Source organism: Carlito syrichta, unplaced genomic scaffold (genome assembly GCF_000164805.1).
Source record: "Carlito syrichta isolate Samal-C Ts95f unplaced genomic scaffold, Tarsius_syrichta-2.0.1 Scaffold307129, whole genome shotgun sequence".
NCBI lineage: Eukaryota > Metazoa > Chordata > Mammalia > Primates > Tarsiidae > Carlito > Carlito syrichta.
In genome coordinates, this window is record NW_007251225.1 from 155,068 (window position 1) to 173,556 (window position 18,489).

At 44.5% G+C, this 18,489-nt stretch overlaps 1 protein-coding gene across 1 annotated transcript in view; it reads right to left on the reverse strand.

The window, feature by feature from the left end:
- The window catches only part of S100A8 (S100 calcium binding protein A8), a 25,675-nt gene extending 10,963 nt beyond the window's left edge, over positions 1–14,712 (reverse strand). The window contains exon 1 of the mRNA XM_008063903.1: positions 14,638–14,712. The gene's annotated coding sequence lies outside the window, so the exon portion shown is untranslated. The remainder of the gene's footprint in view (positions 1–14,637) is intronic.
- Between the last annotated feature and the right edge of the window lie 3,777 nt (positions 14,713–18,489).

Here is an 18,489-nt window from a genome sequence, read left to right on the forward strand (position 1 = left end):
GGCTGCAGTGGCCAGGAGCAGCCACTGCACTCCAGTCTGGGCGACAGTGGGACTCCAACTCAAAAAAATAAAAAATAAAAAATAAGAAGAAACTAAAGACCCTTTGAAGCAAGCCAGTGTGTATGTGGTTTTCCAATAAAAATGTTTTTAAACGCTTGAAAAGACAGAATCCCCATACCATAAACTGTTTTGTGCCACAAACAGCATATTAAAACAATTAGGCTACCCAGATAAACCAGCCTTGTTCATTATTGTCACTGTTGTTGTTTTCTTTCCCTTGAGTGTAGAGACCTCATGTGGATTCACTCCTTTGCTCCTACATATACCTCACTGGGCAACCCTCTCTAAAGGGTTTGGCGTGACATCAGTACTGTCCCTTCATCCTCAGTCCCTGAAGCCTCCCCAGAGCCTCTGTGCAGCACCCATCTGGTGCTCTGCAGCCTGTGATTTCCCCCCACCCCTACCGCAATTCCTATGGAGACAAGAGCCTTATTTTCAAGGGAACAGGCTTACCCTGTCATACCCACTGTCCACCCCTGATTCTGTACAGACAGGAATCACAACAACCACTGCTCCCATCACCTGTGGAACCAGCCAGGTGGCAGGAGAAGCACCTGATACACATTTTCCATCTTAATCTTCACAATGGCCTCAAGAGGTAGGCATCATTACCCTCCTTTTCCTGATGAGGATATGAAACCCAGAGAGATTAAGTAATTTCCCAAGATCACACAACTAATCCACCTGGAGCCTGGTTCAAAGCAAGCCCAAAGATGTGCTTTTAACTTAGGGTCCTAAATCCTTTTTAGGCCACAGTTGTATTGTCAGGACACTCAACCACACTGCACATGTTCTCCCAAACATGTAAGCTGCCCATCTCTGCTTTCTAGAACCTGTACAGACCCGACACAGCCCCCTCCCTGCCCCCATGATTCTCTTGCAAGAGGCACTGACCTGTCACTGTTGGGGTGAGGATCTGAATCCACAGCCCCAGCCTGTAGTTGAGTCTGGAGATCCCCAGTGCTCAGGCAGGAGGCAGCTGTGTGAGCCGGGAACCCACCACTCAGCCCCACAGCCCGCCTATCCTCGACACCTCCAATTATGGCAGCCAGAATTGTAACTCTTCACAGGTTCTTTGGCAGCAGGACTGGGCCTTAATTACATTCCTGAGATACCACAACACTTACTTGCTAAGATTAACTCAACCAGTTTCAGGGACCCACCTCCCTCAGAGCCGGATCTGAAGCACAGAAGGTCCCATTATCCACCTGCCTGCCTCAGAGCTCCTCCTCCCAGCTCCGGGGCTTGGGTGGGGCCAGGCACACGCTTAAATATATTTTCCTGGGCTGTCCTCCCTCCATTAGGGAACCCCCAATCTCTACAGTCATGAAGTGCATTCACTCATCCAACAAATATTCTTGAATATCTACAGCATGTCAGGCAAGATGAATGAGACACAGGGCCAGCTCACAGGGTGAGGACATGTGAGGAACAGTCACTCACTGTCGTGATGCACTGTGGACACTGAGTGGTAAGAACAGGGTGCTCTGGACACTTAGGAAGAAGTACCTTCTGCCTGGGTGGTTGAGGCTTCCTTAGGGAGGTGATATTTGAGCTGAGACTTCAAGAGTTTTGAATTGCAAGGAGGAACAGAAGACCAGGCACTCCAAATGGAGGAAACAGCACCGGCAAAGGCTTGTTGGAGCACTGCTCGGGGGAGAGTCCACAAGGAGTTTTCGTTAGCAGTTAGAAGAAATAAGGCTGGAGGGGCAGGACAGAGACAGAACAGGAAGACTCTGTGTGCCAAGATAAAGCTGCGATTTTATCCTGTGCACAAAAAGAAGCTAATAGAGGATTATCTGTTCTGTTGGATGGATGTTTTGTTCAGATGGACAACAGATGAAAGGGAAGAGGTAGTGTCAGCCTTGTTTATTAGAAAATAACCTACTGCAACATGGAAGCAACACCGTTCTGAGTCGAGGGCCGAAACTGTAGACTGGGCCTCCCTACAGATGCCACCTAGCTCCTTGAGTGGCAAGTGGGCTCCCCTCCCCCATCTCACCCCAACACAAGGCTTCTCCCATTCACCTGTCCACCTGGCCCCATCTCACACCAAGCAGCTACTCTGGGAGAGGCCTACCCAGGCTGATAAATGAGTACCCCGGAAGAGGGCGCCCAAGGACAGGTAATTGAACCAGAGACCGTCTGGTCATCCCTGATGATTTGAGAAAGGATATTAAAGTAGATACTTAAGCCAGCACATTTTCCAGGTTGCTGGGTGAACCCTCATCTGCCCAACATAACAATTTCCTCAGAAAACAAGTGGTTCACCAATGCACGTTTATGTTTCTAAACTAAAACCATGGCTCAAATTTCTAAAAAAGTGAAATCATTTAGCATTGCCAAGCTACAGACGCAAAGAATTGTATTGACTATCTTTGATTCAGCCATCATTTTCCTAGTAATTTATTTCCCCCAAATCAATTAAGCAGGTGTTGAAAGCAGTTATTAGGAAAATGTTTGCCACTGCAGTATCTATAGCCAAGAAACAAAAATAAAGGAAAAACCCTGGAACCATCTATTAACAAATTTGGCATACAGATAGAACTCACTCTTGGACAATTGCTAGATAGCAATTTGTTGCTCAAAACCAACTCTATTTCTGACCTATGGTTGGTGGGGTGGGGGATCAGATTGCACTCCTGTTCACCCTGTCTTTTGTTCACACTGGAATATAACAACCCTCCACACCCCGCCAACACCCAGAGGTGATTCCTCCCACAGTTGACTGTAACTATCCTTCGTACTTAATGTTATGCTGTGGACATCTTACATGCTTCATCAGGGCTAGCCTGATTTTTAATGAGAACATAGTGATCATTTGTCTGCATGTATCTAAATTTGTCTTATAGCTCCATTGTTAGTAGACATTTAAATTACTTTTAGTTTATACATTATAATGTTCACTCTTCCTTAATATTGATATTTCTTCAGAATTTTGCTGTATGTTAGGTGCACCTGTGCTAGGTGCTGGGGAGGAAGGGAACAGAAATGAATTGAATGACATTCTGCCTTCTGGAAGCTCATGGTCTGGAGGTGGAGACAGACATCTAGGCAAAACATCAAGGGACTGTACTTAGAAAAGAAACAAAAACTTGGTGCTCCCCCCGCCGACTCAGCCCCCGCCCCCCCCCCCCAACTCACAACCTCCACCACCCACAGCCAGGACAAGGTTTTGACCACAAACATTTAGATTTCACCTGTTTCCAATGTGTGGAGACCAGTCATTGAAAGCGACGCCTTGTGGTCTCCAGAAGCTACTGCAGCAAAGGAGTAGCTTGAAAAAGGTCCACCCCCAAAGGGTCCTGAAGTTCTCCAAGTTTTCAGACAACTCAAGGGCAGATAAAGACCTCAAGAAGATAATATTAGATTTCTGGCTAGGAGGGCAGTGGGGTGGGGTGGGAAAGATCAGGCAATTACTTTAAAAATTAAAGAGATATGACCACCTTGGTACCCAAAACAATGAATCAGGTTATACTGCCTGCCTAAATACTGAGACTCCTTTTGGATTTGTGTTGCCATTTCTCACCAGTGTATATCTGCTTCCTACCATACAGATCTATCAGCAAAGTGATATTCTAGTCAACGGCCTCTAGAGTATCTGAACCCTGTGATAGCGGGCTGTGCTTGGAGGGGGTCCTAGATGCATTCGAAGCCGTAGGGGAAAGGCTTGGGATGAATAGAAAGAACATGCGATGTTATTGTGTTTTCTGAGTAACGGAGTGCCTTTGTCGTATAGAAAATTAGAATAGGATTCAAGCATGAGGAGTGCCCAGGCTGCTTCTGTAGGATTCGAGGCTCCTGGATGGACAGAGAAGGCGACTAAACGTGTAGAGCTCTTCCTCTGCTGAGCGCTGTCTACCCTCTCATCTGTCTGTTATGTCTATCCACTCATCTGTTTTCATAACAGTTGCTGGTAAGAAACCCAAGGAATAACACATGAGGCAGCGTGCTCAAAACTGGCAAACACGGAGGAGCACTTCAAGCCCAGGCCCACTGGTTCCACAGAGCCTGTTCTTAATCCCCGCGTTGTCTCGTCTCTGAGTAACAGGAGATCAAGCCTTGGAAAGACCAGGAGAAAGGTCCCGCAGTTAGAGAAAAGAGCTGAAAAGAAGTGCTCGTGGGGGAGCCAGGCTGATGTGTTCAAGGGGCAGAAACAAGGGTTGGAATGGACTAAATGGGGAGCAGAGCGACAGGAGATGGGGTCTAAGGGGTAGGCAGAGCCAGACCAATGAGGACTTTGCTAATTTGAAGTTTTTCTCTCAGTGAGATGAGAAGTCACCAAAAGCTTTGTAAGGAATGTGCCATGTCCATGGACTGAAAGCCTGCTGTTATAAAGCTGTCAATTCTCCCAAAAATAACCTGTAGATTCAGTGCAATCTCAACCCAAAAATCCTAGCTGGAATTTTTTTAAAAACTGACAAACTACTTCCAAAAAGCATACAGAAAGCCAAGAATAGCCCGGGCACGTTGGTTCATGCCTGTAATCCCAGCACTTTGGAAGGCCGAAGTGGGAGGATTGCTTGAGCCCAGGAGTTCGAAACCAGCTTGGGCAACATAGTGGGACCTCGTCTCTATAAAAAAAAAAAGTCAAAAAATTAGCCAGGCATCATGGTGCACACCTGTAGTTCTAGCTGCTAGGGAGGCTGAAGCAAGAGGATTGCTTGAGCCCAGGAGGCCAAGGCTGTGGTGAGCTGTGATCCTGCCACTTCACTCCATCCTGGATGACAGAGTGAGACCCCAACTCAGGAGAGAAATAAAAGACCAAGAACAGCCAAGACAATCAGGAAGAAAAAGAGACAGGAGAATCTGCAGTACTGTATGCTAACATTTATTATAACATATCAAGACTAGTGTGACCATCAGAACTAAACGGAGACCTGAGAAGAAGACATATACATATCATATATCTATTCTAGATAAAGTAGCACTTCTGAGCACAAGCTTTTCAGTAAATGTCACTGGATCAACTGGATATTCATTCCCATGAAAGGAAAATGAAATTTGTCCTGACAAGAAGACAAAAATAATCCCAAGTGGATTGTAGGTCTATATTTAAAAAGTAAAGTAATAAAGCCTCTAGGGGGAAACACTGTGTCCTCACATAGCAGAAGACTGGAGGGCAAGAGAGACCAATGCTGCACAAGACCTCCTTTATAAGGGCCTTAATCCCATTCACAAGGGGTGAAACTTCATGGCCTAATTACCTCTAAATTCCCTCCACCTCTTAATACTATCCCATTGACCATTAAGTTTCAGCACTCAAATTTTGGAGGGGACACATTCAAACCATAGCAGACGGTTACCAAGGACTGGGAGAAGAGAAGGGGAAGGTAGAGTTTAATAAGTGTAGAGTTTCAGTTTTGCAAGATGAAAAAGTTCTGGAAGTCTGTTGTGCAACAATATGAATACACTTAACACTACAGAAATGTACACTTAAAAATGATTAAAATAGTAAATGTAATGTTACATGGTTTTTACCATAATAAAAATGTAAAAAATAAATCAGAAAACCTCATTTAAAAAATAAATAATTAAAACCCCTATAGCATATGAAAAGATACTCAAGACCTCAGTCTAGAAGATATACTTCTGTATATTATTCTAAGAGTTTTTGTCTGAGTTTTTTTGTTTTTTTGGGTTTTTTTGAGTTGGAGTCTCACTCGGTCGCCCAGACTGGAGTGCAGTGGCCGCTCCCGGCCACCGCAGCCTTGACCTGCTGGGCTCCTACAATACTTCTGCCTCAGCCTTCCAAGTAGCTGAAACTACCAAGTTGCCCAAGCGGGTTTCAAACCCGCAGGCTCAGGCAATCCACTCACCTCAGCCTCCCAAAGCGCTGGGATTACAGACTGAGCTACCGAGCCCGGCCTTGTTTGAGTTCTTATGTTTCGGTCTAAGACCCATTTGAGTTAATACTGTGTATGATGTAAGGAAGGGTTCCAACTTCATTCTTTTTGCATGTAGCTACCCACTTGCCCCAACACCACTTGTTAAAAAGACTATTCTTAGCAGGACATGGTGGCTCACACCTGTAATCCCAGTAATTTGGGAGGCCGAGGTAGGAGGATTGCTTGAGCCCAGGAATTTAAGACCAGCCTGGGCAACATAGCAAGACCTCATTTCTACAGAAATAAAATAATTAGCCAGGCACGGTGGTACACACGCATCTATAGTCCCACCATTCGGGAGGCTGAGATGGAAGGATTGCCTGAACCCAGGAGGTTGAGGCTGCAGTGAGCCGTGATCACGTCACAGCATTCCAGCCTGGGCGACAGAATGAGACCCTGATTCAAGTGAAAGAAAGAGAGAAAGGGAGAAAGGGAGGGAGGAAAAAAAGACTATTTTTTCTTCATTGAATTGTCTTAACACTCTTGTAAAAAATCGGTTGACTACAAATGTGAAGGCTGAGGACACTTTTTATTATAGAATCTTAGCTTCACCTGTGTAAAGTTAACTTCTGTCAGAGTCTGACATGATTCTGTGCTCCAGACAAGATTTGCTTCTGAGCTCTCTAACCTCTGCAGGGCCTTGTCAGTCTGAACCCTCCAGGTCTCTACCCCACATCATATGGAGACATCATGACCCATAAACCCACTCCCCACCCCACCACACGTCCACTCTGAGGGCCATGGCCATGATCTTCCCCAGCAACTTCACAACTGCTTTTTCAATTAGGACTATTTTGTGAACATTTCCCCAAATCCTTAATATTCTTTGAGTGCTTGATTCTAAACAGCTACATTATATGAAATTTCTGAACCATTTTGACTCACCTCTGACACCAAATGTGTGGAGAATTTTTTTCCCCAGACCAACCAATTCTCTACTCTTACAATTCAATTCTGACTCTAACTACCCAGAGTTAGCACAGACCCCACAGGTCAAAAGGTCAGTCCCACAAAATGTCTTCCACTTCAGATGCTCATCTCAGGACCTAGATCTCTCATACTTCTAAATGACTGGCTATAAATTGAAGCCTCCCACCAACCCCCTCCACAGGTTAGATTATTTGCTAGAAGAGTTCGCAGAACTCAGGAAGGCACTTTACTTGTTATCACCAGTGTATTATAAAGAACACAGCTCAGAAACAGCTATGTGGAAAACACACACAGGGTAAGGTACAGAGACAACATAGAGCTCCTATACCCCCTCCAGATGCACCACCCTCCCAGTATGCTTGATTAATAACTGCATCCCCAAAATATGATTTTGTACAAAGCTCTGTGGTAGGCACTGGGGAGAGAGTAGAATACAAATAAATAAGAAGATTCGGCCGGGCACAGTGGCTCACTTTGGGAGGCTGAAGCGGGAGAATCACTTGAACCCAGGAGTTTGAGACCATTCCGGGCGGCATAGTGAGATCTTGTCTCTAAAAAAGAAAAAAAAAAGTTAGCCGGACATGGTGGTGGGCATCTGCTGTCCCAGCTACTCCAGAGACTAAGTCAGAAGGATCGCTTGAACCCAAGAGGTCGAGGCTGCAGTGAGCCGTGATCATGCCACTGCACTACAGCCTGGGCAACAGAGTGATACCTTGTCTCAGAAAGAAAAAGAGAAAGAGAAAAGGAAGGGGAGGGAAGGGAGGAAAGAAAGGAAGTCCCTCTGCCCTTCAGAAACTTTAGGTGAATACCAGAAGACATACACCTCTTGTTTTAAAAGGTGCAAGATTGGTACCCAACACTGGACACCAGCACAACCTAAAGAAGGGCAAGGGTAAGGACAGATTAGCTGTGGTGGAAAAACCCCATAGGCGACTGTACGGTACGAGTTCGGTAGCGCCACCGTGTGGAAGCCTGGGAAACAGAACTACAATTCACTCTCAGGGCCAGAGTCTCATGGGGTCTTTGGTACCAACTGTTAATAGGAAGAGCCCTGACTGTAAGTCAGAACCATAAAATGCCCCTTGGCCAGAGGACCCTTCTGGAGTGCTTCCCACTGCTTTCTCCACCTTTCCAGTGTCAGCCTAGAAGGCCCAGCCTTCTCTAGAAATTGGGTGAGACAGAGATTGATCGTTGCCAACTTGAATGGGTTCTTTGCAACCAACGTCCTAAATTTGTTTGAACAGATAAACTTCCTGGGTGCTCTTTGGTCATCTTCCAACACTGTCTATGTATGTGAATCAGACAAAGCAAACTCCTTTGATTCTCAGAATTGACAGTAAATCCTCCCAGTAATCTCATTCTAGACTGGACCTGAAATTCATTCTGGGGTGGACTACAGGCTCGGAGATGCATTGGGGTCTTTCCTATCCCCCAGTGTAGACAGATGAGCAGTAGACCTGTGTCCTAATAACCTCTGGGAACACCTCAAATTCTATCTCCCTCCTCTAACTGCTGCTTGAGTTCAGCAGTGTGGACAGCCAACACAACCCTGAACAACCCCAGACACAAGAACTCACTGTCTCTGAGCACCCTATGGTTTCCCTCTACCCCTCCCTTCTCATCACAGCTCCCAGCAATGCTCCATGGTGACACTCCAACAATGTCTCTCCTGAAAGTCGATGTCTCCCTCCTCAGAATTCCCACACACTTTACCCAAATGCTTCTGAGGATAATGCTCCTGCTAGTTCAGCCAATGTCTGTGAAATTCTCAGCCTGCACTGGGCACCAGGGCCATAAATATGAGTGAGACACAGACCAGGTCTCAGAAAGCATGGCCAGGGGCAAGCTGTGGCAAACAAACCATGTGTGTAACCAGGGCTGCAACCGAGATGTGCAGAAACATGGTGATGATAACTCTGTCTGGAGAAGGTGTCACAGAGAACATGACCACTGAACTGCCTGGGACTTAGGGCCTTCCAGGCTCCATCCCATTCCATCATCTCACTAGCCAGTGGCTCACTGGACTTCTCTCCTAGAGATGGAGCATCACTTACAGCACGATCCACATCTACTTCATCTCTCTCTGACACACACACACACACACACACACACACACACACACACGCCCCTGCCCACCAAAAGCAGAGTCAGCACTCAAAATATAAATAAATAGGCAGGGTGCAGTGGCTCATACCTGTAATCCCAGCACTTTGGGGGGATAAGGCGGGAAGATCACTTGAGGCCAAGAGTTCGAGACCAGCCTAGGCAACAAGCAAGACTTCGTCTCTACAAAACATCAAAAAATTAGCTAGGTGTGACAGTGCACACCTGTAGTCACAGCTACTCAGAAGGCTGAGGCAGGAAGATTGCCTGAGCCCAGTAGGTCGAAACTGCAGTGACCCATGATCATACCAGTGCACTCCAGCCTGGGCAAAAGAGTGAGACCCCAACATACATACATACATACATAGCTTTTTGTCCTCTTCCCATCAAATTGGGATTTTCTAGAGACCCAGTCCTATGTGACCTCCACCTCAGATTGAGAAGAAGAAGAGCACCCCAAAAAGATGGAGTAGATGAAGATAGCAACCAATTAGCTTCCTATTCACTATCAGTCTATTGTGAGTTTTCCACAGGGATCAGCAGTAGCAGGGTGGCTGGGGGGTTGGGGAGGTTATGTAGAGTGTTTGTTGCATGGGCACAGGGAATGCCCAAAGGGTTCAGCCTGGCCAGCAAGTGCAACAGACAAGACCCCTAATAAAGCTAATTTGCTAAAATTTTTGTTTTTAGCAAAAACAAACAATCACTTTTTCTGGATGTTCCAAATATGTTTGAAAATCATGTGTGTTCTCTAGGATTGGGCACAAATTTACTGATGAGGGTGTGTATAAATAAATTTAAGTGTGTTCAAGCATTTTATAACAGGATTCAGCAAACTGTAGTCTCCAGGCCAAATTCAACTGGCCATCTGTTTTGCAGATGAGCATTTATGGGGCCAACCATCGTCATCCACTGTCTCTATGTCTGGACTGTGTCTGGGCTATGGCAGCCACGTCTGCCCACCTCACTCCGTGTCATTACTATTTTCTGCCTACTTTATTGAGTCCTGATCAGACTACACCAAAACCCACAAAGTGATTGTAAGTTTGTTCGTTTCTATATATTTCTTTCAATTTTCACATTATATAATTCAAAATTATGTTCTTGTGTATATGAGGATTAAGACTATTGCATCTTGGTGACTTGTGCACTAACCAAAAATATCCTTCCTTTCTTTGAATTCTCTGTTGTCTCATATTAATATGGCTAATCTGATTCCTTTTGTATCATTTTCCTGCTTTTTCCTTTTTCAAAACAGTGATCATTCATAGCTCACAATGAATCACAGACCCAAATGCAAAACACAAAATGACAAAACTCCTAGAAAAGGGTGTAGGAGGAAATTTGATGACCTTGAGTTTGGCGATGACTTTTTGGATATGACACCAAAGACAAAATCCATGAAAGAAAAAATTGATAAGCTGGACTTCATTAAAATTTAAAATTTTCTCACTCATAAACTGACCTTGAACAATTATCAGAATACTATAAGAAAAGGATTGGCAGTAGTGGGAAACTGCCGGGGTGGGGGGGGCACACTTCATCAACAAGAGTACCTGCATAATGAACATTTGTATACCTAACCCTGAATTCTATCCCACATCTTTAAAATAAAAACTTCAAATTTAAAAAAAATTATAATTTCTACTTTGTGAAAGACACTATCAGAAGAATGAAAAGGCAAGCCACAGATTGCGAGAAAATATTTGCAAAAGACATACCTACTAAAGGTCTGTTATCAAAAATATACAAAGAGTTCTTAAACTTCTACAGTTAGAATACAAACTAACCAATTTTAAAATATTAACAAACATCTCATCAAAGAAAAAATACAGATGGTGAATAAGCATATCAAAAGATTCTCCACGTCATATGTCCTCAGGGAAATGCAAAGTAAAACAGCAATACCACTACTCACTAATTAGAATAGCCAAAATCTGGAACACTGGCAACACCAAACATTGACAAGGATGCAAAGAGCAACAGGAATTCTCATTCATTAACGGTAGGGATACAAAGTAGTACAACCACTTTGGAAAATAGGGTGACACTTTCTTAAATAACTAAACCTACTCTTACCATTACCTTTTCACACTAAAGGAGTTGAAAACTTGCATGTTACCTAAAGGGGTGAAAAACTTGTGTCCACACAGAAACCAGCAAACAAATTTTCATAGAAGCTTTTTTATAATTGCCAGAACTTGAGAGAAATTAAGGTGTGCTGCAGTGGGTGAGTGAATAAATGAACTGTGGTACTCCACGCAATGGGATATTATTCAGCACTAAAAAAATATTTAGCTATCAAGCCATGAAAAGACATGACAGACATTTAGATGCATGTTACTGCGTGAAAGAAGCCCATCTGAAAGCCTGCCTGCTGTATGATTTCAACCCCATGACATTCTGGGAAAGGCAAAATCACAGAGACAGTCAAAACATCAGTGACGGCCACGGACTGGGGGTAAGAAGAGAAGAAGAGGTGGAGCACAGAGGATTTCTAGAGAAGTGAAACTCCTCTGTATGATGATATAATGGTGAATACAGGTCATTATTTATCTCTCCAAACCCACAGAGCACACAAGAGTGAACCCCCCCCCCCAAAAAAAATTGGAATTATCTCTTGGAGGGTTTCCCCTACAAGGCAAATGTTCTAGGAATTCATTGGCATCAGTGTACCAGCTAGCGTTATTGTGAGAGGCTGCATTCGGCTTCAGGGGATTTTTTTTTTTTTTTTTGAAATTCTTTCATCGTGTTTGCCCATTTCATGATGCGTGATTTATGAAGTGCTATGGGATCCTAGAAGAAGCAACAGAAATTGTGTTTGGGAGGGTCAAAGGACCTCACAGAGAAGGTGATTACTGAGTCGGGTCCAGAGGGTGAGCTCAACATTTCCAAGCAGAAAACTGGGCAACAGGAACAACTGAGGAGAAGTGTGGAAAGTCATAAAGGGAACAATGTGTTCAATAAACACTCTAATTGTTTCCAACTCCGATTATCATAAACACCACAACAAGCATCCTGTTACATGTCCCCCTATGGATCTGTGAGGTCATTTCTTTGGTATTTTTTTCCCAGGAAAGATACTGATGGGCCATAGAGAATATATGCGTTTAAGTGTAAGATACTATCTCCTTGTTGCTTTAATTTGCATTTTACAGGAGGTCTTACCAGCACCTTACAAATTTCAGTGCTCTTCTTTCCTTAGCCCATTATTATTGGATTAGAAAAGTCACACTTCCCATTAGGAATGTCATTTTCTTTCCAATTACCCTCAATTTAATATTAAAACAATTATTTCAAGTGAAATCTTTGGCTTCTTAACTTCATTGTTTCTATTTATATTTTTGTAAGCATTCATTATCCTGTTGAGCTTTTAAAAACTAAATTCACACAGTCCATTTCAACCAATTATATTCTGTGGAAATCACATAAAAAAGCAGAAGAGTTCCTATTTCATGCAATCCAACAAAGCTGCCTTAAAGGAATTTACAAAGCAACTCCAACTGGCATCTGTGTGTCTCTGAGTACAACTAGCATTATTTCCTCTAAGCTGCATTTACTTGACAATGTACAAATAAAATATTTTTCCTTTTCACTCCCCCACGTACCTCCTTGATGCATATTACCTGTACCTCCCTTCCACCACAAACAACCCTAGGATGAACATCATTATATATGTTTCCTCATGGAGCTATATAAAAATGTCATGGGGTAGCCAGGTGCAGTGGCTCAAGCCTGTAATCCCAGCACTTTGGGAGGTCGAAGCAAGAGGATTGCCTGAGTGAGTCCAGGGGTTTGAGACTAGCCTGAGCAACTTGGTGAGACCTCGTCTCTACAATAAATCAAAAAATTAGCTGGGAGTGGTGGCCCATGCCTATAGTTCCAGCTATTTGGAAGGCTGAGGGGGAAGGACTGCCTGAGCTCAGCAGGTTGAGGTTGTGGTGGCCATGAGCATGCGACTGCACTCCAACCTGGGCAACAGAATGAGACTCCTACTAAAAAAAAAAAAAAAAACCTATTAAAAAAATTTCATGGGATCATTTACATTGGAGAACAATACCTGCAGCACAGGTGACATATGCTATTATTACTTTGACTAAATCTACTCTCCCCCTTGCATTACCATGAGTTCCTATTCCTCTACATTACTGCCAACATGTCTGTTTCTGGTTATGGTAAATTAACTCACTAAAATACAAAGAAAAGTTACTTCAAAATCAAAAAGTATTTGCTTTTATTTTTAAATTTTATTTTATTTAATTTTTATTACTTTTTGTGTGTAAATAAATTTTATTTAATTTATTTTTTATTACTTTTTTGTGTGTCGGAGTCTCAGGCTGTCACCCAAGCTGAAGTGCAGTGGCACACTCATAGCCACCGCAGCCTCAACCTTCTGGGCTCAAGCAGTCCTTCTGACTCAGCCTTCCAAGTAGCTGGAACTACAGGCATGCACCACCATACCTTGTTAAATTTTTTTAATTGTAGAGATGAGATCTCGCCAAATTGCCCAGGCTGGTCTCGAAATCTTGGACTCTGGCAATCCTCTTCCTCCGCCTCCAGAAGTGCTGGGATTACAGACATGAGGCACTGCACCTGGCTAATTTTATTTTACTTTAAAGATGTGGAACACTATTCAATATTAGGTAAAGTGGTCATTGTACAGGTAAAGCTTGGGCCTCCCTTTGGTTCCACTTCGACTGGTAGGATTTGTTTAAAGGGATCAGAAAGCTACCAAAGAAACCAGATTCAAATCTCCAAAAAAAGGAAAGCTCAATGAGTGAACTCCCCATTTTGGGCTGATTCTCCACTTGAGGCAAGATTAGATGACTTCCCAATCACATTCAGTTCTGGCATTGGTGACATTCTACAATGACAATTTGGGGGAAATACAGAATGATAAGTCTCTAAGAGAAGTCACATATGCACAGAGCTTGGGACATCAAAGCACTGCTCGTCGGAGGAGTCTTCTCCTCTTAGGCTGTGAATGTGCTTTCACAGAACAGCCTATTCCTGCTCGGCACCATGTCAATTCCCCACTCCTGGAATAGGCCAATCTCTGTTTACTATTTTTTGTAGGTTAGTTGGTTGGTTGGTTGGTTGGTTGGTTGGTCAGTTGGTCGGTCAGTTGGTGAGTTAATTTTTATTGTGGTAAGATGCCTATAACTTGAGATTTACCATCTTAATCATTTTTAACTGCAGAGTTCAACAGTATTACCTACATTCATGCTGCTGTGCAACCATCACTACTATACATCTTCGACCCTTTTCATCTGGCCACCTCTGTCCTCAGTAAACCATAACTCCTCCACATTCCCACTCCCCCATCTCCCCAGCACCTGGCCACCGCCACTGCACTTTCAGTCTCTCTGCATTTTATGACTCTCAGTACCTCACTAAAGTCGAATCATAGAGTCTTGCATCCCCCTCTGCTCTCTGCTCAGCCTGTGCAGCCAACATGTGCCCTCAGGATGGAAGGTGATAGAACATTCACTACATCATCCTTCTGTTTCCCGGAGAGGAAGGGTACTTTCTCCTCCCAACTCCAAGATAGACTTGAATATTGAAAGAAGTAAAAATCAGAGCCCCACTAACCTCCGGTGACAATAGGTTCCCACTCAGCAGACTCCATAGGTCATGGAGGAGATGACCCAGGACTCACCTACCATAGGATGGCTCTTGATTCCATGGGGCCACCGAGAAGGCAGGAGACACATGCCAGGATTCGAGGGGCACCTGTGCTCTTTGTCCTCCTAGAAGGTGAAAGGATAGCAGAGGTCTAAGAATCACCCCTCTGTCCTACAGTGCAGTACTTGGGACTGTGTCCTGATGAGGGTGGGAGGGTGGGTCAAGTTCTCCCAACCCAACTGGCCTCTTCTCCCATTGCTTCATTCTCTCATCTCATGGTCTGACATCTCTCAGTGCCTGGCATCCTCCTCAGCTCTGGGACAGAGAGAACGGTACCTCCACACTGAAGCAGAGGCAAGAGCCTCCAGACTGAGAGACAACTTGCATGGAGATGATGGGGCAGAGGGCAGGGGTACGGCCAGATAAATGCTATAATCCATGGCTAGGAGCTAAAGGAAGGCTCATGTGACTTGTGGGACATGCACAGGAACAGCACGGGTACTGACACGTCCTGATGACCTGCTCTACATCTAGCACCTGTGTCCCTGGCATGGGAGTGGGAAAGGAGCAAGAGGTTGGGCCAGCTGCCCCTATTCTCTTCAGCCAGGAAAGCAGAGTCCCAGGAACCCCACCCAGAAAAACTCACTTTCTTTCACTACATCTGGATGGGACCCAGGGTCACTCTTAGTTGCAAGGCAGGCATGGAAAGGAAAAGAACTGCCAGGAGTGGCTCAGACCAAACAACACACCCATCCTGCCCCTGGGAAGCCACATACCCAAGGAAAACCAAGGATCAGTTAGCTCAGAAGAGTGACTGGCTACAGCTTAGGTCACAATCAGTGCCTGTCCTGAGCTGCTCTCTCCCCAGACCTTTAGCACCAACCTTGTTTTTATCAGAATTGCTTCAGTCCTGGTATGTTTTTCTGCCCCTGAACATTTGTCCACATGTCATTGTCTGGGTCCCTTTCTGTATCTTTGCCTTGAAAGGACAGACTGAGAGTGGGAAGCCATTTTTCAAGTTGTTCTTAAACGCTGACACAATGATGAGAAAGTAGAAGCTATGCTTTTGGAGAAATGGACACTTTAGGTAAAATTAACTTTACCAACTTTGTCTTTTCAGAAACAGACTTCCTGGTGCCAGGTATTAGAGGTATCTCATAGTGTCAATCAAGCTTGCGTAAAGGGAATTTACAAGGCCTAAGATATCATACATTGGTCAAGGATTGTAAAAGTCATGAAACTTGTAATTACAAAAGTTATAACCGCTCAGAGAGAGAGAAGGTAGGGATTCTATCTTCCAGTAAATTGGGCACTATCTACAGGGAAGCCAAGGATCCCCCGAATGCCTAGAGATAAAGGGAAGTGTACCCATTAGTTCTAAGGAATGTTGTTTGGGAAGGTGCGGGAGAATTAGAATCCTTGTCACGTCCTTCTCTAGGGACTGTGATAATGTGGGCAGACATTAATGGGTCTCTATGTCACAGGTTCTCCAAGACATCCACAGGTGGGCGATAAGGAAGTCATGGTAGTCACATGCAACATCTCCAAGAAAAGGATTTAAGCCAGCGCTTTGGGGGGCTACGATGCCACACTCACCTAGAGTGTAGGTCCACTCCCTGTCTGTGGGGGGTGAACTTTTCTTAAATAAATCTTTTCTTCTCTCACCTCTATGTGTTGCAATTCTTTGTGTTTACTCGGATCTCTGGATTCCCAGCACTGCACCTCCGGCTTGCCAGCTTGGGCAGTGCTACGCCTCTCCCTCTCCATCGATTCACCCTCACCCTGTCTGTACCCTAACATGCCTGATGATGACTATGTGCCACCTTCACTCAAATGCCACCTTCACTCAAATGCCACGTCCACCGTGATTTCCTCTGTCCATCTCTCCTCCCTGGAGACGGGCGGTTCTCTTCCTGGGTTCGTCAGTGTCTCGTTGTGTGTCTTCCAGCAACTTCAGATTCTATTTTCCTCTATTTTTTTCTTATCAAAAATGTGAGCATCTTGTGGGAAGTCCTTCTTTTTTATCACAGTCATATTACAAAGCAATACAATACAAAGCAATGAGAGCACCACATCTTTCCTAAACGTTGCTAATTGAACTAGGTATCCGGGTCTCAACTTAAAACATCTGAGACCCAAGAGACAGTAGAAATAAGATGAGAGAGGAGCCCAGGACAAATGCCTTAGAGGTGGTTCCAAGTCAGAACTGACCTGGAAGGGCAGTCGATGGTGCTAAAGGTCTTTTGGGCTAAGGAATGAGAAGGTGTCCTGCAGCCCTGCTGGGGTGGGAGTGACACTGGGTGATGCTGGAGTGTGACTTGGATGGTGGTAATGGTGCAAACACTGATGTATTTGGCACAAACAGGACTGATCTAGAATTGCTTCCTGGGCCCTGGGGCTCTGAGTCCTGAGGCTCATCCCTCCTCATGCCTTAAACATCCCAGGAGGGTTTACATCACCAGACAAGGAGTTGATGAGACAGGATACATGAGGTCACTGGTTTCAACTCCTGGTCACCTGAGCAGGAAACCACTCAAGGAGGAAGGCAGGAAAAGGAACCACGTATGGCATCTGAGGCAGAAATGTTGGCAATGTGGTCACATTCATGCAAAGGAATAGTATACCATCATGGGTAATTTAACATTGAGCAAAGGAAGACAGATACAAGAGAACATATAGGGTATATTTTCTACCACTTAAAGTTCAGAAAGCTGGCAAAACTACATTGTTTAGGGATATATGCTTCAGTGGTAAAAACACAAGGCAGATCAAAAGCCTTAGCAAAAATATCCAGATGGTAACTAGGAGTAGCGGGGTGGGGTGGCAGTCAGTGATAGGAGGAGGTGGAGTCACCCTCTCATCCTTGACCTGGGTGATGGTACAGGCATTAGAGGTGATTCACTGAGTTGAACATCTTTGTCTTATGTAATTGTTTTATATTTGTTCATTAAAAAAAGAACTAAAAATCACATGGACCATAATAACTGAATATTTTGCAAGAAGACATAGCAAGAAAATAACGCAACATGTTTTTTTATGTGGGGGAATAAAATAAAAGTAGAGATAGGAGGAAATTTAAAAAATCAAAAAAAAACTAGAGGGACCATGCAAAAGGTCATTGATTGATGGTTAAATTCAAAAGTTGAGAGTGACAAATAACCCAGCCTCTGAGCCTGAGGCAAAACAAAAATTTCAGCAGAAAAATTAAAGCTAAAACATAAAAACTAGTTTTTAAATATGTGGACATGATACAAAATCTAAAAGCTATACAGGACTCAGGAAGAAATGAAATTTACTCCAGCCCTGACCACTTGTCCCCCAGGTCCCCTGTCAAAGGCATCAATCACCCACTCCAAATTTTCTGTGTGTCCTTTCCTGGAGGCTTCTCAGTATGGCTGAGGATGGATTGAGCCAGTGAGCCAGCAAAGTCTGGTACTGGGGAAGTGTGGACAGAAATGGGAGGGGAGGCCAGGCTGAAGTGAGATGACCCATGCAAACAGAGGGTCTGCTGGGCTCTGAGTGAGACCAGATACAGGAGCACCAAAGTCTGAATCAGGCTCCTCAGTCCATGGGAAGAGTTTCACCAGAGGAGAGGGCAGACGTAGACTCCACCATGAGTCAGCGGGGCTGTCCCCAGAGGCCCCTAGGATGCTAATGCTGACATACAGGATCCTGGTTCCTATCCTGGGCCAGCTTTCCTTCAACAGGTTGGGGCACATCAGAGCCAAGGGCATGGCCAACTCTTACACTGACTACTTTGCATAGAGGAAGGAGGAAAGACTTGACGGGAAGTCATTGCCATGAGGCTGAGAGGGAACTTTGCCCACTCCCTGCCTCTAGGCCCATTCCATGGGGGTCACTCCACCACTGAATATAGACAGTGGGA